Here is a 25,132-nt window from a genome sequence, read left to right as displayed (position 1 = left end):
TCATTTCATAGTGAGTGACAAGAGGATATAATAAACCACAAGATTTATAATAAAAAACAAGATGTTGCCTTGAACCATAAAAGCTTTGTTAAGTGGAAGTGTTGCCCTAACAGTTAATGGACTATGAAGAAATATCCAAAAGGTTATGGGTGAGCTCAGCTTTCTCCTTATGTGGAAGACAGAAATCAGTCTTCATCTGCCTTTGCACTTTTCTTCTGTAGGAGCTCCTCATCCAGAAGTTGGGAAGATTACAGACACATTGGTGACATTAACATTTCTGTGGGGGTGAACAAGGAGGCACAGGGCTGAAATTGGAGTATCCATAGGTGCTTTTACATTGGTGTCCAGAGGAACCCGATGATTGCTGGATATGCTCAGTACTCAGAGGTGTCCTGTTTAACAGGGTAAAGGATCGTGATGTGCTCCTGAGAAGCAGAAAGTGCTGTTCTGGGACAGAACAAAATTTTGCATCTACCCCAAAAGCAGAGCACTTGGACTTAACTTCACCAAAAATGATCTAAGAAGACTTGAACAGCTGACTGTTGCAAGAGAAGATTGACAACCAAAGCTTTTAACAGAATTTTCTCCAGGGTTTGTGTTTAGGGTTTTTTCCCCAGCAGGCATTTACATGAGCTGAAGACTGATGATAAAACAGCAGTAAACAGTAGTAGGACCAAAATCTTAGTGATTTTTCTATATGAGACTTAGTCAGCAGAATGTTTTATCTTGCAGGCAGCTGAGAGGAAGTGGAATAGATAAAGTCCTCCTGCACAAGAACGTGAGCGATAGCAGAGCATGAAAAAGACAACTTTCATGTGAAGGCAAAAAACTGGTCAGTCTCAGGAACAACAGCACTGCACACTTGCAGTGTAAATGTACTTACAGACTACCGCTTTGAAAAAATCACAGTTGGGCCCAAGTATCAGATGTGATAATGGCAGATCCTGGATTACATAGACATGACTTAGCTATGATCCCAGTGCCACTTACTAATACTTTAAAAGATTAAATCTAAAATATTATCACTCTTACAGAAAATATGGAATGAGGAATTAGTAGCACTGTGACAGACAGGAAACAAAACCAGAAATTCAGTCTTGAAAACAGAGAAGTCAGCAGTTCAAAAGCAGAGAAGAGCAAAGGCCTGTTAAGAGCGAAGACCTATAACACAAGCAAGAAAAGAAGACACAACTGTCAGGAGTGAGAGGCCAGCAACTAAATGAAAACAGGCTGAGTAAAGACCAACTGAAAACAGGATATGTGAAACATTTGAAAGGGATTCATCCCCAAGAGTCCAGACAGAGCGAAGAGCAAGAGAGAGCTATGGTCTGTGTTAAGCCTGACTCCATGTCATACAGTAGAGTCACAGCTAAGCAGCTGCCCAGTGTCTCTCCCTGCTTTCCTCTTTCTTCTCTGCTATGACTGAATTTGCACCACCTGGGCAGTACCTCAAGAAAAGAAAGTTAAAAAAAAAGAGGTAGTCTAGTTTACTGGGCTTCTGACCTCTATCACATAAGGCTCCTTGATCCCCTGGCAAGCAGGCATGAGTAATCTAACAGAGTGATGGGATCAAACCGAACAGTGGAACTAGGAGAACTGAGATGTCAAGTTGGGTGGCCTCCTGAGGGCTTCTTTACAGGAAGGGCAGGGGATAGACCTGGATAAAGATGACATGAAATTCTGTGGAGTACAGAAGAAGACACTGAATGTAATGCACACGTCATGAGCAAAGAAAATACAACAAATCTAAGAAAATATATTTCAGAAATGTAAAGTTTGGCTTTTGAATTATCTTCCCTCAAAATGATACTTTGACACAAGTACTTTTTGCTTTCCTAACATTCAAAGACGAGACAGTTGAAACAAACCTCATCTTCAGTAAAGACACCTCAAAAATCTGTGGGTAAAGGTAATCAACAAATTTTATGCAGATTGAGAGTCAAACCCCAAGAATGCTTCAATGAATGAATAAGGCATAAGGAAAACTATCAATGGAAGATAGTATAAGTTTATCCCAAAACATTATTACACATCTCCAGCCAGCAGATTGCTAAACATAGGAGAAGAACTTTTTCTTTCTTTTTCCCCAACCAATTTCTTAAGATGCTCCCATAATGCATTTTAAGAGTCCAGAGACACATTCCTATTACTAAGTTTTTAACAAACCCACAAGAAATTTAGGTCAGAAAGCAAAAAAAAAAAGTCTGAACATACTCGTAATATGAGGCAGATTTCTGTTTTACTGAACAAGTATCATTAATATTGCTACCACTTGATGCATATTATATTCCACTCAGACTCAAAAAGTTTTTTGCCCCAAATCTCTGTAATTAAATGTATCATGTTAAACATGCACACATTCATAAGCTCCTTTTTGTACTTGACCATGAAATCTTAGGGATTCTGTATAGCCCCCCCAGTAAATAGTAAAAGATCTTAACTCTGGGTCTTGTTATATGGGTCATGAATAATACTAGAAAGAAGTGCTGTGTCTCAAAATTGGACAACAACAAACAAGGGAGCTACAGAAGAGGGATAACAAACACAATAGACCAAAAGAGAAAAACATACATCCAAGGCACTATGTCACTGTCCTACTTCATTTATAAAAGAGTTGGCTAGTAATGAGCATTAATTTAGTTTACATTTTTTAATGGTATGACATTATTCTAGACATACATCTTCAAAACAGAGTAGTGGCACATTGGCTACTTTTGCTACATTTACATCCAGTCCTAATTCTAAAATTAGCTAAAAAGCAAAACCATTTAGGAAAGATATGAAACTCAAATAAGACACACAAAATGAAAAACTGTTTTTGTCATATGGCTTACCCAAAAAGAAGAGGGAAATCATCATAAACAGGTCCATTTTCATCTTGACTCTCTGTAAATGTTTAATGTGAAAAAATGTGATAATTAACGTTTCTATACTCTTATGCTTAAGGAGTCATTACAATCAGCCTTTGTTTGCTACAGAGTTGGCAGCACAGACCTGCTGCATTTGAGAAGGGAATGTTTTAGGGTCATTTAACATTATATCACTCTTGGTGATCCAAAAGCTGCTATAATTCTGCCAAAGAGTATAGAGGGTTTCCCAGTCAAGTTTCATCCTGATTTTGATTATTGTTTATCTCTAGTCCATGTCTGAATAGTTGTAGTAAAATAGAGGAAGTTTTACTCCTGAATTTGAGGTCAGCTTGTAATGAACCATGGTTTCAATCGCATGAACAGCTGCTTCTTTTATAAGCAAAAAGGGTTCACTTACAGTTCAGGGTAACACAGTAATAATTTAAGGAACAAGGAAGCTTCTATTCATTTCTTTATTTTTTATATGGTTTTGAAACATTTTGACATCTGAGTGCCTATAGTGGACTTGTCTGAATAGAATGGAATATTGACACTATTCTGCTTTACAAAAAAATTAACAAAGTGAATTTTAAAACCAGAAATACAGTAGAACTATCAATCACCATATAAAAGCTTTTTTCACTGAGAACTTCATTTTTCATAGCAAGAAAAACTATTATTGATCTTCTAAAACTTTGTAACTCAAGTTAAAAGGGACATAGTAAATCAGATATGCTCTCTGAAGACCAGACCAAAAATATCTGGAAATTACAAGAAACCAAAAAGGGAAAACATCCCAAAACCAAGACATAATTAAAGTCAGTGGGACATAACATTTCTTATGATTAACCAAGATCTCTCATCAGAAATAAAGAGGCTGGTGGTTTTTTTCCTTACCTAATTTGCAAATGTCCTTCTGGATGAGCAGGAATAATTTTTACAGATTACAGAAACTAAATAGAAGATTAACAATGAATTTTTCTTTGTTGTCTATTGCTCACTTCTCCAATAAAACGCACTGTCAGGCAGACACTGGAGTAAGCCATTGTCCCAACTCACAGCTGTTCTGAAGAGAACTTTACTAGTTCTTCTTTCTAACCTTACAAAAGATTTGACCCTCTCTGCTCCAGCCACTATGACTTCAATTCAGCTTGCACTTTTTCAAGTTATTCCATACCTGTGCAACGCTGTTCAATGAATCTTTTCCTTACCTACAGCAACCAAAAAGGTGAAGAAAATCTGGTGCTTTTACTTTACCTGATGCATTTCATCACTCAGCCATGGATCCTTTTTACCAGTGTTATTTTATTGATACAGAAAATGCCTTGATTTCCACCTGTCCTTTTAAACAAGATTTAACTTGCCAATACCAGCACACTCACTCACACCAGGCTTGCCCACTTAGGGGCATTTGTTTAAATGTATCCAATTGTTTTGCAATGCACTTCAATTTATGTTCTCTTCTCTCTTTAGCAAGCAGCCATCATCAAGTTAGGAATATGATTTCACAATTTACTAAAGGTTTACTAGAATTTAGTGGTGGTGGGATTGGCTTCTTTGTAATGCATTTTAGCATGGTGTTAGCAAGGTGAATCCAAATCCAAGACTCAAACTTTTATTTACCTAGGAGAAAAAGCTGTGCCAACTTCCAACTCACCTGAAGGATGACTATCAGAAGGAATTGTAAAACCTAAACTCAGTCCTAAATGGTTCTGTGTCCTGAATTTAGAAGTAAATTGCTTCCTTACCACTCGGCAAATACTTAGCTGTTCACAGCAGAACTAGCTGATAGAGAGAGAATCCCAGGAGCAAAACTATGAGAACATTGAATGTACAAAAGGGTACATGACTTTCACACTGCGCCTTTAGTCCTCATGGTTCCTTCTCTGATAACTCAAACAGGCTCTTGGCTCCTTTCTGAAGTGGCTGAGGTAGGGATGAGCTAATTCAGGATTTTATGTGACCTAATTCAGAAAACACGCAACTATTTCACTTCAGTGTACACTGCTCTGCAGGAATTTTTATTCATGTCTATGTATCTCTAAGGCTTTGGAACTTGGAAACTTACATTTCTGAAACCTGCTGCTCTCCACATGTCCTCCTTCCTCCCTAACATTTGCTGTAATTCACCTGTTTACCAGATGAAATAGTAACTGATTGGTCAGGGTACACTAACCTCAGATTCCTTGTTGGGCTGGCCATTTTTAAAATGTCACAGCAGAACAGTAGGACACAGTTCCTCCCTTACACTCAATGGCACTACACCCCACAAGGAATAAATAGCATGATGAAAGCAATCTTTCCACATCCCCTATCTGAGCAACAATTCTTGCCAATTCTTGGAGCACTAAATCCAGCACAGTGGATTTTTGCAAGTTCCATATTTGAAATCTTATTTTTAAATTCATTTTTGATGGAGAATGAGTCTTATGGCATCTTGATGTTTCTAACTCACACCATTGCTTCTTTTCATGCCCAATTAGATTTGTTCCCATTATTCTTCTTCCTAGCCTCACATTTTTCTATTTTTGACACTTCCTAAAGTAAGGATGACTTCCTGAAGCAGAAGCATGACCAACAAAGCAATGCTGCTCATCATGCTCTTTCACCAGTTCATACTATGCGTTACCATTTTTTTTCCCTTTCTCACTATGCCAAACTGAAATTTCTTGGTAAGGTAGATGTTCCAACCCACTGCTCTGTACATACCCTGTTATTTAAAATTTAGATTTGGGATTCTTGGCTTGAACTTAAAGCAATATGTACTTACATAGATTTGCCCTCCTTAAACTACAAGCCATACTAATATTCATTTATGTAGCAAGTTTTTAGCCTGTTAATTCTTAATCTCTTTTGGTAGTTAAAGTAGAGATATTTTACTTTGTCAGCCTTGAACACACAATACCTAAATCTAAACCTAGGGTCAACCCCTAAAGAAGTGATTAATAAACAATTATAAACCAAACAAGAGGGAAGAAAGCAGTAAAAAAATTTATTATTGAAATGGGCCTACTTTGTAGTGGGAAACACAATAGCCTGCATTTGTAAGGTTGCTAAACAAAATAAGATAAAATTGCATCTCTGGAAAAGGCACATTAGGTGCAGACTCCTTGAAAGACTTGGTAAGATTTAGGCACATGTTTTTCTTAAGTCTTTCAAAGTCTTCCTGAGAACTTTATTAAAAAACTATTCTGCCACATCTCCCAGCAGTAATACAAACCCTTCTACCTCTGTGTTCCCATCAAGAGATAAATTCAAGATAAATTAGGGGGTGTACCAGGGCCCAAGCCTGAATTCTGGGGGGAAAAAAAAAAATCACATTTTATTTGATTCTGCTTCCTTTTTAAGTATATTACCTGTACTTCAGGAGGTCATTGCTTTTAGACACCAAGACCATGCCCTCTAAAATGTTCAGTTCTCATATATGTCAATTTCCAATATTCTGAAAAGGAGAAATACAGAAAAGACATTTTAGATGAGATCTGTTAAGTATATCTAACATTTTAATTCATAAAACATCTGTTTATTTCTCAATTATAAACAGCATACTATAAGCAGGCAAAAAAATATCCTTGTGATCCAAAGCACAGTTTAGTGACTTTTTTTATTTCCATTTGTATCATTCTGCATTTTTGTACTAGGTTAAATACTCATGAGCCTGTAATAATTCCTGCTAATACAGCTCAACTGGCAAACAAAAACACCTTTGCAAGTAGTTCCCTAATTAACTAATTGTAGCTGTTATAAAAAAACAGGGAATCTACCGCTTTACTAGGTACTTTATTTCATTGAGGTGTTTGTAATGGCAAGTCATTCGCTAAAATCATTGCAGTCACACTTAAAACAGTATTAAGACTCATCACTCTTTCTTCTTTTCCTCTCTTAGCTATTAAGTTTACTACTGTCTTTAGTTCTTCTACTTTCATTACCATTTACTTTTCATATTAACAGTACTTGGATTTAGCATTTCTCTGAAGGTCTGCTCTTGCTAAGATAGCACTGAGGTAATTACCTGTTGTTTTGAGGCTGCAATTTGCAATCAGGATAAGGAGTCATGCAGTGGGATAAAGCGAGTAATCCCAAAGAACCAGAATGCAAGCTGATCAAAGCATGGGATACTGTTGGTGGGTTAGTCATACAAAGCAACATGGCAGATTGCTATTACAAGTAACCAGAATAAAACACATGTGAAATTTCAGGTTCAAAAATGGTGAAAAGGGACACTATACTGTGAGCTCTGCTGCTGGAATTTAGAAAGCTTCACTGTGTCCTGCTCTCAAAGCACAAAGCACATGACAGGGTATCAAGCAGAAGATGCACTTATGTGTCAGAGCAGGGAGAGATTTTTTACTAATCGTAGCACTTTAAACAATATTTAAAGACAGAATACAATCCCAGAGGAAAGACAGCAGTGCTGAGATGTAAGGGTGAAAAGGAAACTTTAATAGTGTTCTGTGTGTATAATAAGAAAGAGTGTCAAGCATGGCACTTCCACGTCATGCCAAACATGGATTCCTCTGGATTTTAAAAAAATGGACAACAAATATATACCCACATAAAAGAATGAGTGTTTTAATCATTTACAAAGGTGTACGCTTAAAAAAGGTGCTGAAGTCTCAAACTTACTGCAGTGAGTGAAATAATAACTCTTGTGCACAGGGTTTGCTTTCTAACATCAGAGGTTTCCATCCTAGTTACAGCTACCGTTTGTGTTAAACCAAGGACACAGCAGCTCCCTGACTTTCTGAGTTTAAATCCATAGAAGAGTTAACAAAAGTTACAGCAGCCTAGCTTGTGGTACCTTCAGTGACACTGGCTAGTTCTATAGAAAACTATATAAAACCAAGCAAACAAACAAACAAACGATCAGGCAACAAAACTTCCAAGTATTAGAGAGGTTAGTTTTCTTACTGGACCAGTGTGAACATGCAGACCACTCTTGGTCCAGTATAAACATTTTTTCAGTCAGAAGGTGTTTTATTTATATGCCCCACTAAAGAAGAGTTTCCTTTATACAGATAGGACTGCAGCATGCACACGTAAATGTTTGCATATGCACAAAGGAATGTGACTCACCCATGGAAATCCCATCAAACTGTAAAGGTTTATGAATGAAATCCAAAGGCTACACAGAATACCATCAATGATGAGCTATTTTATAAACTGGGAAATAACAACAAGATTTAAAAAACCCTGTAATCTGTAGCCAGAGACACACTAATGTAAAACAGATTGCTTCTTGAATTGTATGCTTGATAGAACCGCTCTGAAACTTTCTCTTCATAGATCCGTTCACAAACTATGCTCAAAGTATTACAGCAACTGCCAGTATGCCATTGTGCAGCTATTACATTTAAAACAAACAAACAAAAACTCCCAAAACAAACAACCTTCCCTCCCCCCCCCTTCTTCCCCCCAAACTAACAGCAACAAAACACCAATACCAGAGGTACTGTTATTGCCATACTTTGCCCTCCCAACATGTCTAATACCACAAAACTGTAAACTATGAGCAAAAGATGACAGTTTAGCTTCTGTGGATACACTCAGGTTATCCAGACCCAGTTTTCTGCCAACATATTTGAGTCAGTATTGTGTAAATTCAAGTATTGTCCCATCACTCTGATCTGTTTTAGAAATACAAAATTACTAAAGCAGGACTCAGCTACAACCGTCTTTAGGGTTGTAAAGTTACATAAGGAGGAATAGAGACACTTGGTGTAACTGAATACTAGCTAAAATAAATGGCAAGCTGCTTTGTTTAAACAGGTCAAATCCCATGGTCAGCAGTCAGAAAAAAAATCAAGAGTGAAGATAATGGGATTCCTCCCTAGACAATTGTAGCAAATTGGCCCTGTGATAATGAGAAGAAATTAATTCTGTAATTTCAAAGATTTGAAGCAGATTAGAACAACCAGGACATGGTTTTCCACTTCCATCTTAATGTATGTCTGACTGCATTATATTTAGAGGATAACTGTTTCTTCAAAGTTATGAGAAAACATGACAACATTCATGCCTGTTTCAGTCACTAGTAAAATTACTTCATTCTACATTGTTTACTGGATCACAATGATCATATCCTTCTTTTGACCCCAAACCTTGAAAAAATACCACAGACTGCTAAAATACTTACAGTAAAAACATCAATCTAATCTTTCTACTCGAGCAAAACAGTATGCTCTATCAGGAATGAAAAACTGGTTTCACTGAGGCTCACTTGACATAGGAATGAACCCACTGAGTATGTAAGGTAAAGACAAAGGGTGTTAAAATAGGAGTGAAATGTTGCAAGGAACGTTTCCCCTTAATGAATTACTGGGAGATTTGTAGCAGGCCAGCCAGGGTAAGTCTTTCAGCATGTGTATCCAGAAGTGTCATGGACTTGCTGCACTATATCGTTGCTGCCCTTTCCATGAACTGGGCAGTTTCCTTTCACCAGTTTATTTTCACTTCTATTCTGGCAGCTGTCTACAGCAGTAGGCATTTATCTTAAATAATTTGCTACTTGTTGAAGAATTCATGGAAGGTGGGAGGAGAGGGAAATAGCCATTCTTGGTGCACCATGTCATAACTGATTAAAAAAAAAAAATCAACATAGATTAAACAGATTTCCCACAGATTTCCCCCCTCACTTCAGAGGAAATCTTACACATATAGGTACCTTCCCCCTCCCCCAAACAAAACACTACTAGAACTTGCTGAATTTAACTTGCCAATTATTCAAAGTAGCAAAATTTGTGGCAGCTGTGCTTTCACTTAAATAATTCAACGTATGCTCCTACCAATTAAAAAAAAAGACTCAGTGGTAAGTGCAATAAAAATTAAAGTTGGTAATAAAAAAAAAGTGAGTGTTTTCATATTATTAACCTTTTTCAATAACAGGGCAGACCCTTTGATGCAAACTACCTCTTCCTATGTTTGACAACTAACCTCAAGAGCAGAGTTTCTGGGAAAAAAAGATTGGGCAGTGGAAATCCAAAAGGTAAAAGCATAATTTAATGGGGAATGTTACTAAAATGTACTTTATATTAGCTTAATCTCTGTGTCATGAGCAAAATTATCATTTGCTCAGTTAGTAGTGTACTGTGGAAGAAAGAAAAAAATGCCATTGTTAAGTGCCACTGGTAATATAAAGGGCTAATCCAAAAAATAAAAGAAAAAAAGAGAAAAGTAAACATTTTCATTCTCCTTATTGGATACAGTTATGGGAGACTGGCAAAGTACATTGCAATGTACTTCCAAAGAGTTTGGTAATTTTTATTAAACGGGAGCAAAAGCAAATGGGAAAGAGTGAAAGTCAAATCATATTCTTGTGTTGCATATATGAAACCCAAGGGAGCAACTGGTATTTCAAGCACTGGTTACTACCAATGATTTGATGAAAGACCAGTAGCTGTAAAACTTTAATGCTTTTCTAGGCTTTACACAAATTCTGTGAAGTCAGAAGTTCACTGCAGCAGGTGAAAAACCAAGCAAGCCTCCCTAGCCCTCATTTTCTCTCATTTGAATGCAACAGTTTACACTGCAAGTTTGCATGCTGTAGCCCTACAACAAAGCAAGCAAACTGTAATTTGCTATTTAGAGTAACCCATCTTTTCAGACAAGCTAGCACTAAACTAAAACATTTTTCAGTTACAGAGACAACAAAAATTCATTTGCATTAACACATTCATTATATTTCTATTATATTTCCATTCTACTATCCCAGAAAAGTTTCAAAGGCAGAAAAACAACAGACAATGTTGAAAAACAAAATATTTTCCTTTCACCATAAAGTCTGAGTAACAACTAAATGGCATTCTTCAAACAGAGATTAACAATGTTGAACCAGATGTTCTCCGTTTCACAAGTGTTTATGCCTCAAAAGTACCCAAGACAGATATCCTTTGGAAAATCCTACATCCAGAGTCCAAATTCAAGCTTAAACAAAACAAAATCAAGTGGAACCAACACCCTCTCCCCTCTGCAGTATGTGACACTTCCTCACTCTGAACGTATCAGTGTAAACTGATAGAAAAATGAGTTTTAAAAGTTATGCGTGCACATGCTTACACAAAGTTGGTTAGAGAGGCGTTATAATCAGAACCTTGACCATAATGCCCTGATTCATCTAACATTTCAGAAAAAAATTAGCTTCAGCTATGAGAGTCTGTCTCCTTGAAGTTGTCCAATACTGAATGAACAGCTTTGACTCCAGTTAAAATCAAAACCAGACAGATTTTCTTCACTTCTAGTCTGTTAGGAGTTGGTTGAAATTTTCATGAGAATATGAATTTCCATAAGGTTTGAATTTCAAAGAGCAGACATCTTATAAGAATTGCTAACCTTGAAATATTTCCCTTGGAATCTTATGGCATGTGGATGCCCTTTCATCTGTGCCCATTTTTTTTCAATGTAACCTTAAATTACACTGGGCCTAAACTTCTTTACTCAATACTTTCAGGAAGCATCAATGAGAGTGCCATTTGTATTTCTCCCTGTATAGAGACTTACAAAACTATTCAAATTTTTAATTCAAATTTAAATTAAAACCTAGCTGTTTAATTTGCATGCATGGAGGAAGGGTCTCAGATCTGCTACAGTGATGTTTACATAGGAGAGATAATCTAAAGTGAAATGGATATCAGTACTGTTACAAACTGATTGTCAAAAAAAAAATTGACATAGGAACCAGTCATGTCCAGAATCTGCTTAGCTGACCAGAAGCATAGAATCATAGAGCCATTTTGCACTACAAAAATCTCTTTTCAACTGCCCATAATTTCATGACTCTCCTTTATCTGAACATTCATGTTCCTCTTGCTGGATGTGGCACTGTCTTCTGAAGAGCTGCTGTGTGACTGTACCACTGCTCCCTGGAACAAGAATGCCTTTGCCCCATCAATACATTCAGATGATAATGGCCAGCACTAGAATGCTTAAGAACAAGGGCTTAAGACTTGGCTTGGGGGACCACTATGTCACACTTGCATGAAGTCATCTTGGACACTAGGGTGAGGAGCAGTGGATAGGGAAAGTAAACAAAAAGGTTTAATCAGACCTCAGCAAAAGGTTTCTTGTCTGCAGACGATTTCATGTCTTCTTCAAGGAGTTAGACAGCAAGCTATAGGGGCTTGGCAGTCCAAAAGCTGTGATATAAGTTCCTGTGGGATCAGCTGTACGAAATGGCATCTTGTGCAAACACATAGATTTTGTTCACAAACAAGCAATCTTTGTATCCAGTTTTTACTGAATACAAACACCCAATAACAGCCAAAATCTTTTAAATCATAAACAACAACTTTTCTTTTCCCTGATGAATCAGGCCTAAACACCTCAGACTGGAGTCACAAACTTAGCAGAAACCCTTGCACCAACTTCCCTTCACTTTTGTCATACTTCACAAGACGAGGGAGTATCCTCTTCACACTGTAGAGCTGCTGTGAAAACAAAATGTCTTAAGACATTAGCTAAGCATTCCAGAAGGTACCCTTGGGAAAACTCAATATATATATATATATCACAAATTAAGAAGAAGATTTAACCTCAAACTATAAACAGCAGCATACTCTAATTAAATGGAGGAGGAGCTCAACTGCAAGCAGCTACAAAAAGAGTCAGTCTGTCCAAAATATCTGTTCAATCATGGCCACTATTAGGCCAAACATTTATAGATTTCTTCCCTTTCATGTTTTGCTTCCTGTATTAGCTGATGATAAAAAACATTTTGTCACTACTTAGCTGGGCAAAGAGACAAAGCCAAAACCCAAAAAGCTGTTGCATGGTTTATTTACTTAAAAAAACATGTTTTCATTGTAATATGAACAAGGCTCAATAACTACATTCTGGGAATTAAAGATTCAAACTCAGCGTTCTTAATTTGTATTTTTCCATAGAGCCAATCCTTTCAGAGATGCTGCATGGTCTAGTGATGGTCAGAGGAGAAGACTGGGAGCCTTTAGGATACTGGGTACTAATCCAAATTCACAGCACTGACTCATAGTCTGGGACAAGTCACTTGACCTCCTATGCCTCAAACAGTCCGGTTGGAAAATACAAAAAGAAAAGCAGCAGCCCTGAATGAGAAACAGTTATTATGACTAAGATCAACTCCTGGATAAATCCAACATCAAATAAAATGTGTTTTCCATATGGAAGCTGCTTTCCTAAAGTGGAATAAAAGGTAAATGCCTGTCAATTATAATGATCTGAGAGGCAAGTGGGGAGAAAAGCAGCTCTGCGACACATCAACAGGAAAGACTCAGCTAGGAATGAAGGACACTTCTGGAGGTGCAGAGACAGGGGAGGTGGAAAGCAGTCAGGCATCTGGCAGCAGCAAAGGTGAAGCCATGATTTGAGGAGGTCAGAGACAACAATGTGTCTGAGTTGGAAAAGGTCACTTATCCAATATTGCAGCTGTAAGATGAAAGAATGCAAGTAGAGATTTTTCAGAGATCACAGATGCAAGAACATCTAAAAGGTGGACTGTTTGAAAGTGCCACTGATAGATACGATGAATCCATCTTCTCAGGCCAATTTCTCAGCTCTTGAGTCTACCTTTTCCTTGTTCTCTCTTGCACTTCTCTAAGCAGCCATCCCTGTTTCCCAGTTTCCATCCCATTTGCATTCAAGCAAGCCTGCTCCAAGCACTCCAAGTCTGTGTGAGGAGATAACCATCTCCCAAAGTAAGGGTAGAAGATGGCATTTCCTCTGTTCTACTTTGTCTGAGTTGTGCTTTCTGTGCATTTTTGTGACAGCCATTCCATTAAAATACAGTGTTACTGAAAAAGCTTATTTCCTATATTAACAGAACAGCTGAGGTTCATTCCCTAGTGGTATTTACATGAGGCTCATGTGAGAAGGAATAAAAGAGAAAGCTAATAAAACAGATTAATTTTAAGGAATTAATACCTTATAGAAGCACATGGAATCCAAACTGCAAAAGAAGCAAGTACAGCATCATTTGACCTTGGAATAGATACTGATCTCCAGCATGTCCACAAAGTTTCAGATTCACCAGGTGAGATCTCTTTATTTCAGAGAAAACAAAAAAACTACAAAAAGTTCAGATGTCCCTGACATAGGCTGAACAGTCAGTCAGTGACAGTAGGAAATTGTGAACCAAGGGAAAGACATAGCCTGAGAGGCAGCCATCTATAGATTGCACAGTGAACAGCTTGAAGAAAGACATTTATTTCCTTGGACTGACTTTACAAAGCCAAAACAAATTATGGCAGCAATGTATGAACAGTACTCTCCAGTTCAAGCTGGAAACATGCCATCAGAAAGTCCACTACTTCCACAGCTCCTGTGGAAATTGGTAAAGCTTGTTCAAAGCATTAAAAACAAACACATGCAGAACTTGAGTTTAAAGAACTGGCCATGTCAGAAACTGCAGCAGTGGATGTTTCACCAGCATTGTCATTACAATGAAGTAGTGAATCCTCTTGAGTTTTTACTGGAGTGGGATAACATCCTTGGGCCCAGGACAAGCCAGCGGCAGTTCTGGCATACCAATGTGGAGACAAACAAACCAGCAAGGAGGTCTCTGTACTGTGTGGCCTTGGGCAGGTCCACAGGGTACAGAAATGCACCCTGAAAGTTTCCTACAATAGAACATTTTCCAAAATACTGTGGTGAAAACTATCAATAGCACTGAGTCTTTTACGGGCTGTGAAGCCGGTACTGACAGTTTCTCACTTCTATCTAGCCAGGAGAATATCTAAGCTAAAAAAAATGCTTTTAGCAGTTATAGTAAAAGCAATTTGAAGAAGAATGGGGAAAGAGAGGGTAACAGCTGAGCAACTGTCTGAGAGGAGGCAGTCCTAAAGGCTTAGGCAACCTATAGTCTTGCAGTCAGCAAACAATACAAAAAATTAGACCTGCTAAGCACAACTTTGCCAGGTACCTGATCTGATGATGATGAGGATATGAAACGTATGTTAACGTATGTCTAGCCTGCTGTCAGTAACTCTCCTTTGACAGGAAAAAGTGAAAATAGTTCAAAACAAAGATCTCTCTTGACAGTATCCTTAGCAGGATGTCAAAGTACTTGAGAATCCCAGTGCAGACAAAAACCAAGACAAAATTCTTGTTGGAATTCTTACAACTAGCATTCTCATTTATTCCCTGTTTTTTTCATAATCTACTTCTTTGCCATTCACAAGTATGCTGCTGTGTATTTCAACACTCCTGTTAAGGCAATTACAGACAAACACTTGGGCAAGTCATAGAAGTAATATCTCACCGCTCCAGCGGACCAATGATAAAACTGGAATTCTTGCAGCCGCAGTCTCTTTGCCCAAACTAGTGCAAGGTTTAACCATACTGACTTAGAGTTGGGACTGCAGTTTACCACTTCCCTCTTCCCTTCTGGGAAGGCACCTTACTACCAAATTAACTTCAGACTTCTGAGCAGTCAGAGGATCAGGTTCCCACACCTTTGATGTGATTTCTGTTAACACGGTAAAGACATACACTAGTGCACAGGCCAGGTCTCTGTACTGTCAGCGCCAGCCTCAGATTCTGTTGTTCAGCTCTTAATTTAAGTGACTTCACTTTAAACTCCATGTCAGCCCCCAGAAGACCAGTAAATCTAGTAATTAACCAAAGTAACCATGCATTTATGAAGTAAAAAGGTAACACTAATATTTAGTCTTAAAGGGCACTATTTGAAAAAGAAGTTCAAAGCGCCTACTGCATTGTATAGATAAGACCAGGAACCACTGAATTAGTAATTGTTCAACCACTCTGGGAAAAAATGTACAAATTTTCCACCATTGTCATCCAAAAATATTTTAAATGTTTTTATGTTAAGTTTAAACAGAACGTTTCTGAAATCACCTTAATGGTTTTTCAGTATTACTTAACTTGCAAGCAGAGCCAAAAGGATAAAATACCACTGAAAATTCTCTTTCCTAAATATGTGCAAAAGGACCAGTAAGAGGTTAGTATCTGAAACCAGCTTTTTATTTCAGGTTTTCAAGTCAACATTTAAAGTCTCCAGAATCTTGATAAAAACTGACACCATATTAGGTGCTTAAATCAACAAACCCCAGAATTTCAGCATTCTCAAAGCAGGCAACATGCTTTCTTTGTGTGCTGATCATGAGTAACCTAAATGAAGTTATTGACACAATTACAATTCATAGCAAATCTTAGTAAATGTCATATTTGTAAAAACAAACAACAAATTATAATTAACTAGAAAACCAAGTAATTTAAGCTTTAATGAGCAATACAATTCTTATGCCTGCCTTTCTCCCATCCTGGACTTATTTCCATTCACTAAATAATCTGATCTCTCCAATTAAGAGCAGTCTGAATAGAAAAATGTACTGCATTTATCACCACTATTATTCTACTTCAGTCAAAACAATATGAGATGAATGCAGTCTAATTTATGAATGGTACTAGACGAGTCTGACCTTTTTCACATAGCTTTAGTAATTAATCTCAGTGACTATCATTTTTTTTGCTATTCATACCCACACAGAACTGAGATGACCTAGAGGAAGAAACATCTAATAAAAAAAGTGAGTTGCACTTTTTTTAGGATTTTGATTTCCTCAGTCTAATTCTAAAATACATTAAGTGAACTGTATTGCAATTACTACACATTTAGAAGAAGTGATGATGAAAGCAGGAGACCTATTTAGCTCTCACCTGTTAGAACCCACCACAACGAATTAGATCCTGAACATCTATTTGTGCAAGAGATATCTGTAAGTAGATAAATACTGTTCCATTACCTCACTAAAGTTGACTAAAAGAAATGATACAATGAACAGTATAGTGTTGCATTAACATTATTAGTGTTGCAGCCTGGTTTCAGGAGAATATTTTTCAGTAAAACTCATGTTCCTAAATGGAAAAAGAAAACTGTGTTTAAAATCACTGGCCATATTCAGAATAGAAGAAAAGTAGCCTATCCTTCCTAGCCTTTCAGCTGCTATACCAGCCCCAACAACTGTAATCAGTGAAGGGCCACCTCATCTTTAGTTGATTCTATCTTCAGCTGGAAACTTACACAGGACTCTGGTCTAAACTGCACCTTGGAAAAGCAAACCAACCAACCAAATAACCACCATCCCCCCTGAAATTCTCCTCAGCTCACAAGTTATACAGCAGTTTAGGAAGGCCATCCATATGTTGTACCTCCTCTAGACAGAGCTCTCACAGAAATGACAGAAGGCTCGGTTGGTGTAAAGCCATCTCTGAAGCCAGTCTGTATCACAGTTTCTGAGGTCACTTGCTGACCATGTTATAGAAGGCTGCCCAGATGTGATGAGGCGACTTCCCTACCACCAACCCACCTCCGGAAATGCTGGAAGACAGGGCAGGAGAGCTCTCAGAAGATGGTCTTCCTCACCTAGATCTAAAATCTTGAAAGCTTGTTGTACTGCTCTGTGATTTTTACCCAGCATAAGGGGACTGAGGAAAGACTTACATGCATATATATAAATTAGGTTATAATCAAAACTTCCGAGTAGGTTTGTGGCTCATGCTGAAAACCACTGATGCATTACATAAAGCTTCCTGCCAGCACTAGCAGGAAGCTATTGCCACAGAAATATGTGGCTTGTATTCTGGCTTGTATTCTGGAAATTCTACTTTTGTTTCCCTGGCTTTTTCCATGACAGCCTGCAAGCAGGAAGAGAGCTTATGCCTGCTGCAGCAGAGTTAGCCCACGAGTTAAGTGTCACCAATCCCCAGAACTGGTGCCCTTGGTCAAGATGCTGCAGTAGAACTGCCCAAGACAACCAACATTTGCAACTATCAGACAAGATATGCAATGCACTCTCTTACAATGTGTATTTTTTCCATTTAGCAGACACAAACCTGCAGAAAGAGGAAGGAGATAGGGTAGTGATCCTAGTAGTAATCACAGCTTGCATCACAAGCTCAATCACAATCTCAGCTGCAAGTATGGGCTTAGCAGCACAGCTGGTGAACTCTTGCAGATGTCCACTAAATGTGACATTTCCTCACTCTCTTTGCTGTTCACAATTGCTAATTTCTTCTCTATGTTCATATCTGTTCTTTGCTCAGTAATGCAAGGATACTAATGAATTATTTCAAGCAATTAAGTTACTCCCTCTGCCAAAAGAATGTGCATCATACAGAGACTAAGTTTTATCAAGAATCTGTAATTATTTTGCTTTTCTTAAATGAGAAGTTCCTAGAGTGTTATAATCAAATTATAACCCTCCCATATGAGGTCTCAGGTCTTACACAGCATCCATAACAGTGCAAAAATTCAAAATTATTGTAATGTAAAAATCAGAAAATATATGTGATACTGAAAAATGTATTTCAGATAATGTCCTATTGGGTTTGGAGGTTTCTCGTTTGTTTTTTACAGATGGAGAGCCTTGAATTACAACTTATGAACTGTCAGGGACAACAGCCTAAAGTTACTTATTATTCCAAATTGAAGTCTGGGGAAAAAAAAAAAAGTTGCTTCTTCCTGATAGATTGAGACTCCAGACCTACTAGGAGGAAGAAGAGAGTATGCATAAGGAATTCCTTTTCATGGAAAAGAAGCTGAATTTATTAGAGGCTCTTCAGTTTCTGGTAAGTTTCCACATTTAGAAAATAGTTTTGCACAAACTGGTTTTGTCCACACATTTTTATACTCTAGGAAGTAGGTGAAAATTGCATTGACTGATTTTTAATTCCTACCAGTCTTATACTTCACATAGGCTTGTAAAACCTTCTCAACTCAAGACTATATCATGAGATGACATAGATTCAAACTTTAAACAAATACATAAAGCCATGACCCATTTGTTTTGATATTCTGCAATGTTCCAGACAGGGAGAAAAGCCATCACTGAAACCATGAGACATACAAGACTTCACAATTTATTAAGAAGATTAGCTGGGTTTAGTTCATGCAGTAATGATTAGTCACTGAATATGTGTTGGTTTGAAAGCCTAAAAGGTCAGGGATCAAGGAATTATTTGGCTTAATTGTGTTTAGGGTTTTTTGTCTTTTAAATAGTTAAAAGGCTTTTTTAAGTCGAGCAGAACTTTGCAAATGTGGAACTCCAAGTATATTCCACACAGAACAACAAATGCACCTTAAACATACCATGTTTTTTCACTTTTGGATTATATTTGTGGAACTGCCTGCTGTGAAATGACAAAGTTCATGGTTCATCTGAACTTTTGAACTCAAGTGAGTATTTGACACAGCAAAACAATCTAAATGAACCTAACACAAAGTTTTCATAGTTTAAACCTAGCTTTCAGGCCTTTGTCTGGGGCAATTGGGTAGGAAAGTTCTTTATTGATGTTGTAAAAACTACCAGTTTAATAACAGGCAGAGAGAGTGGAGCGATCAGTGGAAAGAGCACCTTAGCATTTCTGAAATAGTGCTGGTTTGGTAGTTCATTGAACTTTACCTGACCCCATTACGAAGGCTTCCCCAGGACAAGTTGTAGCTGCATTTGTGACAAGACTGAAGCTTCCTATCTTATTTGAAATAGGCTCCAGGGTTGGGAGTTCACAGATAAAGTTAGTTAAAAAAAAAAAAAAAAAACAAACTCTGCACACATGAGTTCACTTGGCTCCTTGCACTGCTATTTCATTTTAATGTTTAGGCTGTTTCTTTTTATTATGGAGAAGCAGAGATACTTTTTCCAAAAGGAAAAGGCTTGTTACCTTCATTCCTGATACATTCCAGCAAAAGCCTTTTAAAAACTGGGAAAATACAGTGCATTTAAGATTCCTATGCTGATGCTCCTCCTAAATCTTGGCCTGCATGCTTGTGACTACTACCATCCCTTCTTAATGTTATTAGAAATTCTACAGCAGTCTCAATTCATGCTTTATCAGTTTTAGACCTATCAACCAACAAAACCTGGAAAATATTTTGAGGCTTTTAAAATTATTAAGACCCTGCAAGATTTTCTGTACTTCAAGTTCACAAGCAGTTTCATAACACACTGGTGCATATGAATGACAAAGATTTCTGACCGCATAAGAAATGCTTACTACGTACTACATAGGGTTCAAGTGAGCCTTACAATATCCAAAGAAGAGTGATAAATTCCTGCAACTGTTCAGTCCTGTATAAATTCCCTGTGAAAATAATCATACTACACAAAGCCCTGTAAGGCTGGAGTCACTCATTACTTCCATCCAAAAGAATGAGGAAAAGCAGCCCAGAGATTACTTACAAAGAGCAGCTGTAGCAATCACTAACCATCTTACAGTTAATATCACCTCTCTGTTGCAGCTCACTAATACAGTTGTATGTTTTTATTCAGCTGAACTATGACAGGAAGAGACATTCAAGATTTAGAAAATTCTGAAGCAATTTCATGACAGTTTGCATTACTAACTTTCTTTTCTAACTAAGTCTTCCAAATTTACCATTTAAGTCCAAAGCCTGCTTGTACAGCTCTGTTTCTAGCCCTTCCACTGCATTTGCGGGCAAGCCTTAGGTCCAAGATATCTGCTCTTTTTTTTCTATTCACGCAAGAGCTGAGCATTCAGCAGGAATGAGGAAAGGAAATACCTATCTCGCTGCATATTAAAAAAAAAAAAAGGGGGGGGAGAAAGTGAGAGAAGGGTGGGGAAGCCGGGCTGGCTCTGCCGGGGCGGGCAGGCGCGGCGGGTCCCACCCGGACGGCGGGGAAGGCGCAGCCCCAGCCGGGCGTTCCCGTTCCCGGCTCCGGCGCGTGGCCCCGCCGGGGGCTTCCCTTTCCCCGTAAATCCCCCACGCGTTACCCTCCGCAGTCCCGCTCCGCTCCTGGCCAGGCAATCAGCAGGTTACACAGATGCAGATAACCATGAGGAAGAGCCTCAGCTGTCTCCCAAAGCCGACTGCGGCCCCGCTTCGTCCCAAGCAGCCAAACGCAGGGATGCCCTGATGTACCTGCGAGTCACGGTCCCGGCATCCTCTCACGGCACTCGCAAAGGCTCCAAACCCGCCGGGCTTTGGCAAGGGCCGGCCCGCGGGGCACCGGCTGAGCAGCAGCGGGGGGAAGGCAGCGCCGAAACGAGCCCGTCAGCGGGGACGGGACGGGACCGCCAGCCCCGGGACCCGCTCCGGCCGCCCCTGCACGCCCCGAGCCCGGCGCTGGAGAGGCCTGAGCAGAGTCACCTGGAAAAGATTGTGCCACCTGCGCCTTGAAACCAGCCCTCCCTCCTAACCAGGGTGATGGCTGAGGATCCTCTTAATCATTATTTACTTATTTTCTTTTTCAGAACACGCCTGCGCTCCTAAAATATATGAAGTAGCTGGCAGTGAGTCACTGATGAAAGGCAACACTGAGCTGAAATTCCAGACAGGGATGTGATCTAAAGCAATAACATTTTGTACACACCACTAATTATATTCTTACCAGAGATCAGAAAAATAATCACCTAAATCATCACTTGATCAATTCTATATATTCTCCATGAAGTATCTAAATTGACCCCCCAGATGCTCTATGAATTAAACTTCTGAACTTTCCAAGAGATAAAGTTGAGTTTCTCCATTGCCCTGCCCAATTGTTGAACACCCCAAGCATTCCCTGCCAAGAACCACAAACCCTCCCAAGCCTGGACCCCAGGTGCAGTATGCACACCCTGCAATTGCACCATCACAGATTTACCCCACGGTTTTCAAGCTGCTGCCAGAGGCTCTGCTAAGTGAGCCTTGCTGGGCATAGCTTTCCAGTCAAGCATTTTGGCATGCAAAAAGGAGAATTTCTTTTCATCTCGAATATAGGGGAGTGATTGTGCTGCTTCCTGCCCCTCTCTGAACTGGGGGAGTGGCTGCTGGCATCCATTTTGTGACCCAGAGAGAAAGTTAGCTCTGGTGTCTGGAATGATAACAGATAGGAAAGATTTTGTTGCCAGCACCCCTGAGGCTGCTGTTACCTTCACAATGACAGGTGTGGATGACCAATATGTGTTTAATCCCTCAGATCCCCATGCCTTTCTTCTGGGAAGTTCAGAACAGTATATCAAACCCATTCCCCCACCCAAGTACTGAATCCTCTGTGAGACTTAGGAAGTTGACCCTTGCTCTGTAGACCCTGCGAGTGCCCCTGCTCTCCCATTTCTTTCTAATTTGTTGTAGGACTTGTACTGGCAACCTATTACAGAAGCATCAATCAAATCAGCTCCTAAAATGGTTTGTCAGACTGCTGCATTGATTCATGCATTTTTAAGAGATTTGGAGGGAGAAAGTTAGAAGCAAACAGTGCCACTGAAATTGGATGGGACCGATTTTATTAATTCTGAACTAAGCAGAAGCAAAGTAGCTAATGAGTGCAGAGTACAGTGCTTGGAACTATGCAGCGAATGCCACAGGCTTTTAAAAAGTCTGTTTAGACATGACATCTTTAATCAAACAGAATCTCCCTGCTTGATGCTGAAGAAAGTTGGGTAGCAAGGCAATTCAAGATAGCCAGTAGATCACGCAGAAGTTAATATTTCCATTTATGGACTGTTGTGTGTACAAGTTTTGTACTAGTGTTATTAATTGTTCTTCTACAGGCAACTCTGCAGGCCCTAGCAATGAGGCATAATAAACGCAAAGCAGAAAGAGTTCCTGAGTCCATGCCCCAAAGAGCTATACCACTAAATAAAAGAGCACAAATTATAACAGAGCTTTACAAAAGAACACCAGAACAATACTCATCAGCTTGAGGAGCAGGCGTCTCAGGACCCCAGCAGTCTGTTGTTGGCAATTTTTTTGTAGGCATTGTATCTAAGGGCAATGAAGATAAATAGGTTGCATTTCTTTAGAAGTTCTCAATGGAGCTTCTGCCAAATATATCGATGAGAGCACTCCAGTGCTCTTTTGAAAATGTAACAAGTGGAAAATAGACACTGGCGTCATTAACAGGTTAAAAATAGGAGTCAACCTTTAGATGCTGAATGAGAAGATTATATAAACTATGAAACTCCTAAAAGAAGAATCACTTCTGCTGACTTAGACTGTGGAGAGAACGATTGTGAGACAGGTGAATAAAATAACAGTCTAGGAAAACAATATTTTAGCTATCCTGCTGAGCAGAAATTCATGGGGAAGAACTGAATTTGTGAACACCAGAAAAAAAAGACATGTTAGAAGCTGATATGAGTGGGTGAGAGTTTCAAAGGTTTTACCTGTGTAGGCATCTAGAGGTCACAGATGAGGAAAAATCTGTAAGTTAAATATAGCACCATGGTCAACACTGGTACTAATTTGAGCATGTGGTGTTGTGCAGACAAATGGGTGAGGGTTTATTACATGGAACTCAGCTGGTGCATGTGGTCTGTAGACCAGTTCCTTGGACCAGACTCCAGCTGTGATCATCTCTTTGGCAGCTAATCCCAATGATTTGTTCTTCAGACTGTATGTTGCCCTGGGCATTTATTTCTTCTCTACCAGTTTTGAACTATTTCAGACAGTAGTAGAAGTTAAAATGTTAACACAGGTAGAAATACAGTCTTGGCACTGAAATAGTTCAAGTCTACAAACTCCAGGGCAAAGACTATTATGTTTTATAACCATAACGATATTTTTATGGCTAGGATTTGAAAGAATGTGTGTTAGGTCTGTGCTCAGATTTGTCTGAAATGCAAAACTCTGAAAAATATTGTGTGGAAGCTAATTATTTGGTTCCTCCCACTGATCTCATTGCACTTCTCTAATCACCAATTACACCTTTTATTCAGTTAGGTTTGATGTAAGTGAATCATGCTCTAAGTCAATCATTCTAAAGTACAGGATCAATACATTAAGAGAGACGTAAAGAAATGCACTAAAACCATCCACAGTTACCACTACAACTACAAAGATGTATTTTTCATACATTTAAACTGAAGTAAATCTACTGTTTCTGGTATTTCCTGTGGTGCTTTTATGTAATCAGTACCAGCTGTATTGTTAATACAGTTCACAGCAATGTAGATTTCCAGCTCAAATAATTGACAGCTTTCTCCACTGACCTCACCCTCTATAGAGGCACCATCTCTAAAACACTTTCCACAGACACAATCCTACTGTTTGCATACTCTTAGCTCCTGCCTCTTGTTACTGTACTGTCAAGTTACATTTGGGTCTCTGTTCATCCATTGTTCTTCTGAAGTGTTAGAAAATTAATGGGGTGATGTTGCTAAAGTATTATGAAATATTTTCTTGGTCATCCTGACATCCACTGCAAGACCATGATTTTTGCAGAGCATCCTTTTTATTTAATATTCATACTTTTTTGTCACTAACTGTCCTTCCTCTGTCACTACCTAACACTGCTCTTGCATAACAATCTTGATAAAAACTCAGGGATCTTTACGGGTCACTAAGTTTCTGGTGAGATGATCATTGACTTTAGCCAATTTGTGGTCTCCTTTACTGATTTTGTTCTGTTTTCCACTTTCTTAATTCTCTCAGGAGTATGGTTACTCTCTTAAGGACATATTCTGTAGGCCAGGGTCTGCCCTGCAAATGAATTTTCAATGGAAAAGGTACCACTGGAGTCTCTTCAAAACCTCTATTTGTGGTATCAGCCCTGCCCTTGCTGTGACCATACTGCTCTGATGTGCTCTCAGATAGAACTCTTAAGAATAGATGAGGTAGCGCAAATAGTTTCTCTGCCTGATCATTTGGCAAAGATTTCACACAAGATGATCTTGCATCTTTTATCTGTACTGGTACAACTGCCTACCCCAACTTATTTGTAGCAGTAGCTTTTCTTTTAGGGCCTTTGGCTTATACATTTTATCTGTTTCACATTTCTCTATCTTACCATGTTTGTTTTCAAATCTGTGTGCAATCTTCAGAAGCTGTCATTAAAAGCAGCTAGTACCAAACACTGTTAACTGCTGCCTCCTTTTGCAATGAGCCATGCTGTGCTGCCTCTGGATCTATTGCCCCAATAAACATCACATCTGTGACCTCAGCTCATTCTCTTCTATGGACTTCTGTGTTTCTCTCTTGGGAAGCACATTTTTTGCAGAGGGGTTTTCTTTACCTTTTGAACACAGTTTATCATAGTTTACAGTGTGCTGGCGGGTTTGCTTTTAATGGCATGATTTGTGCTCCATTACTTTCACCTTTCGTATTCATACTCCAATCAAATTAATTTAGGGGTTACTGTTTAGCATAATCATCCACCTGGCCTTTCTATCAGATATCACCCAAACCCTTCTTTAATTGATGAGAACACCTTATCTGACCTAAACCCTGAATTGGACCTCAGTATTTAGTATTTAACCTGATCAAATTAGATTGTACCTTATAGAGTAGTTGATGACACAGAGTTTTCAATGGTTTTTTTCTACATAGTGGAAAAATAAGTTCTATTTTAAGA

At 38.7% G+C, this 25,132-nt stretch overlaps 1 long non-coding RNA gene across 1 annotated transcript; it reads right to left on the bottom strand.

Moving 5' to 3' along the window:
• Window positions 1-2,830: 2,830 nt before the first annotated feature.
• LOC104696271 lies at window positions 2,831-20,976 on the bottom strand. Its single transcript, XR_002047803.1, has 3 exons — window positions 20,719-20,976; window positions 6,206-6,291; window positions 2,831-2,886 (listed from the first exon to the last, which is right to left on the bottom strand). It is a non-coding gene; the product is annotated as an uncharacterized LOC104696271 (long non-coding RNA).
• Between the last annotated feature and the right edge of the window lie 4,156 nt (window positions 20,977-25,132).

This window comes from Corvus cornix, chromosome 6 (assembly GCF_000738735.6).
Source record: "Corvus cornix cornix isolate S_Up_H32 chromosome 6, ASM73873v5, whole genome shotgun sequence".
Classification (NCBI taxonomy): Eukaryota; Metazoa; Chordata; class Aves; order Passeriformes; family Corvidae; genus Corvus; species Corvus cornix.
Note: the sequence above shows the minus strand (reverse complement) of the source record. Positions and strands in the feature narration are given on the sequence as shown.